This window comes from Pseudophryne corroboree, chromosome 6 (genome assembly GCF_028390025.1).
Source record: "Pseudophryne corroboree isolate aPseCor3 chromosome 6, aPseCor3.hap2, whole genome shotgun sequence".
NCBI classification, from domain to species: Eukaryota; Metazoa; Chordata; class Amphibia; order Anura; family Myobatrachidae; genus Pseudophryne; species Pseudophryne corroboree.
Window position 1 is genome coordinate 257,457,662 of NC_086449.1, and position 3,465 is coordinate 257,461,126.

The following is a 3,465-nucleotide window of genomic DNA, read 5'->3' on the forward strand; positions in this document are numbered from 1 at the left end:
CGGGAGTGGGAGGAGCCTGTGCGGGCACTGATTCCAGCAGAAGTGGTGTCTGCAACTCATGTCCGGGATTCGGACCGACCCACGCAGGATGGTGAGTTTGATAATTCGAAATTATATTTTAAAGTGTGCAAAATGATAATGGTGGAGAAATTATTTTTTTAAAGTATGCATACATTGTTGGTCATGTATTGCAGGCCTATGCACCCTTAAGCTGTTTTTGTGTTTTGAAACTGCATTTCCCATCTTGCCTTGGCTGTAGCTTTTTAAATTTATAATGCAAAATCAGGTGCAGTGCATGCTGGTATCTGTAGTTGCAATAATTAATATGAGATATTGCTTGGACATAGCTGTTGTATCTAATAGCAGCTTGTTATGATGTGTTTTTTTTTAAATCAATTTTTAAACCAACTTTTAATTTACATTTTGGTTCAAGTTGCAAGTAATCAATCTATGCAATATCTGACACATAATTCATCAATGTTACAGATTTTTTTTGTGCAACACCATGTACATTTTTATATACATAACAAATTAAGGAATCACGAAGATCTTAAGCAGAAATTAGTTTAATTTACAATACGTACAAGATGGTTACAGTACACTAAGGCTTTGCAGTTAGCATTTTTTTACAAAGTATGGTAATAATGTTTGTTCAACTTTTTCAACAGTCCGAGAGACCAGCCGGCCAGACAGGCCACAGACAACTCAGGATGATGCTGGGATTGCAGGTAAGAATTCACTGTAGTCACATATTCTGCAAACACATAGAAGTACAAAATATTAATGTTTATATATTCTCATAGGTTCTGCTTCTGTAAGCCGCCCTCCTCTAAGGCGCCCATCACAGGGCTCGGGGCACTTACCCAGGAGGCCAAGTAAGACACGGCGTCTTGTCTCTGAATCTGCGGCTCCATCTTCCCCACCCAGGCGGCGCATTTCTGCAGTCTCACCCCAGCCACCACAGGCACTATTGGCGAGTCCACAGAGTGATGAGCCCAGATCACCTCAGTTATCTGGTGAGTCAAAACATAAACTAAACACATAGCAAATAATCTACACAGTACAGTTACTATGATGTGAGTTGTAGTTGAGATTACATGTTTGCCATAACAACCAATGTGATGTTACGTCTTAAATTTTTAAAGGTGCAAATGCAGAATTTTTCAAAATCTTAGTGGTTGCTATCGCCAACATCAAATTTAAAAATGAACAGACATTTGTAAAAATTTAGGCCACACACGTGCACATAAAAATAACAACACATTACTGGCTGAAAAAAATCAACCACCACCCCCTCCACACCATTATAGTGTTCACACACCTCCCCTGTCCTGTATGTAGACTGCTTACTTGCTCCGCTCCTCTGGAATATCCAGGTAAGCAGTCTATATCCTGGACAAGGGAGGTGACAGAACACTGTAATGCTGTGGAGGGGAGGTAGTTAGGTGAGGATTCCGCAAGTCAGTCTATGTGCACGCCTGTGATGGTATATATGTGTTTGGAAACCAAATAAATTATAAGTTTAAAAACACAACTCAAAATACAAAAATAATGGAGTATTATGAATGTAGAAATGTTTAGAACTAGCAAATATATTATTTGTAAAGTAAACAGTGCATGTTGGCCACCCCATACAGAGCCAAGCTTGATGCCCGACGTGGACCAGCAGGGACAAGACCAACAGGCAACATTCACACTGCAACTAACACCTGTTGACCCGAGCCAGCCAATACAGCCGCAGGATATCCCCCAAGCCTCCATGAGTCCACAACTGGTACAAGCTCCACCCCAGCCACAAATTCCAGATGACTTTTGGTCCAGTTGGACAAGCCAACAGACCCAAAGCAATGCCAGCCTGACCGCACATACCCAACACCTTGCCAGTCTGCCCCATCATCTACCGCGCATTAGTCGCAACTCGGGCAGACTGATTGTCCAAGTAGGCCGAATCGCAACATCGATGGAGAAAATACGGGCAGACAACAACCAAATGCTGGCTCATTTAACGCGCATCATTGATGAGCAACAGCGCCAGCACCAAACACTCATACAACTAATACAGCACAACCAGGTTGTGAATGAATCTTTATCCCGGATTGTAGCCAGCCACACTGCAACCAACACACAACTGAATGCCAGCATAAATAATTTGAGCAACAACATAACATTGATGGCAGCACAACAAGTGACCTCCAGCTCTGGAACCACGACCCCTAGCCAAACGCCAGTAACCTCCCCTGTTCGGCGATCCTCCCGAGCACGTGCCAGTGAGCCAGCACAAAGCACAGCACCCAGCACACACAAGCGCAAAAAATAATACAACAAAAACATTTGTGTAACGCAATAAAAAATTTGTTTTGACAAACACACAACTTCCTGTGTCCGTCTCAAACATTGTAGAAGCTGCTATGTATGTATGTATGTTTTTATGGGGTAATGAATGACAATGTATTGATAACATAAACTAACTACAATGTACACACCACTATAAACAACAAACAGTAAGTAACAAAACACACAATTGTTTGTATTGCAAAGTGTTTAGTCAAGGATAATTACATCCTACAAAAACTTACCCGAAAAATACCACTGAATCACTTCTTGCCGTACCTGCCTCCCTACATATGTACTCACACTGTCACCAGATGTTTCTAACTCCTCTGCTTGCTGACTGCTTTCTCCCTCATCATGTGCCAGATGTTGACTTAAACACAGATTATGGAGAAAACAGCAGCAGAACACAATTCTAGTCACCTTTGAGGGACTATACAACAAAAGGCCTGCAGATTTATCCAGACACCGAAACCGTGATTTCAGCACACCAAAACATCTTTCTATCACATTCCGCGTAGCCTTATGTGCATGATTGTAACTGTGTTCAGCAGGAGAATCAGGTTGGGACAATGGAGTAAGGAGCCAAGAGTAGCAGCCGTAACCACCATCACCTGAAAAACAGATATAGTCAACATTAGTACATGTGTAAGATTATTCATTACCCTAGTCAAAAATAGAGTTTGTTGTTAAAAGACATACACACAACACATTTTAAACATACCCAGCAGCCAGCCATCAGGCATTTGTCCGTCCTCAAATTTATCGAAGAGCGATGACTGACTGAGGATGAAGGAGTCATGGCAGCCACCAGGGTAACCTGCAACAACACTCATAATTTTTAATTTTGCATCACAGACCACCTGGACATTAGTGGATTGGGCCATATGTCTATTAGTATATATATATTGACGGCCCCTAGGTGATCTCAGCTGAACGTGTGTGCAATCTATGGCCCCCAGCACATTGGGCATGCGAGCAAGCTCATAGAAAGCTACGCTGACAGCACGCCACTCCGACTCCTGGGTAGGGAAGCAGATTGAGGCATTAATATGTGGATCCAAGACATCCAAAACCTGAGTGGACATTAAACAATCTAAGGTGAGTGTCATGTTAGGTATTCTATACAATACT

At 42.2% G+C, this 3,465-nt stretch overlaps 1 long non-coding RNA gene across 1 annotated transcript; it reads left to right on the forward strand.

Annotated features, from left to right (window-relative positions):
* Nucleotides 1-633: 633 nt before the first annotated feature.
* Nucleotides 634-2,357, forward strand: LOC134935174 (uncharacterized). The gene is made up of 3 exons (XR_010179958.1): nt 634-728; nt 804-1,016; nt 1,638-2,357. It is a non-coding gene; the product is annotated as an uncharacterized LOC134935174 (long non-coding RNA).
* The last annotated feature ends 1,108 nt before the right edge of the window (nt 2,358-3,465 follow it).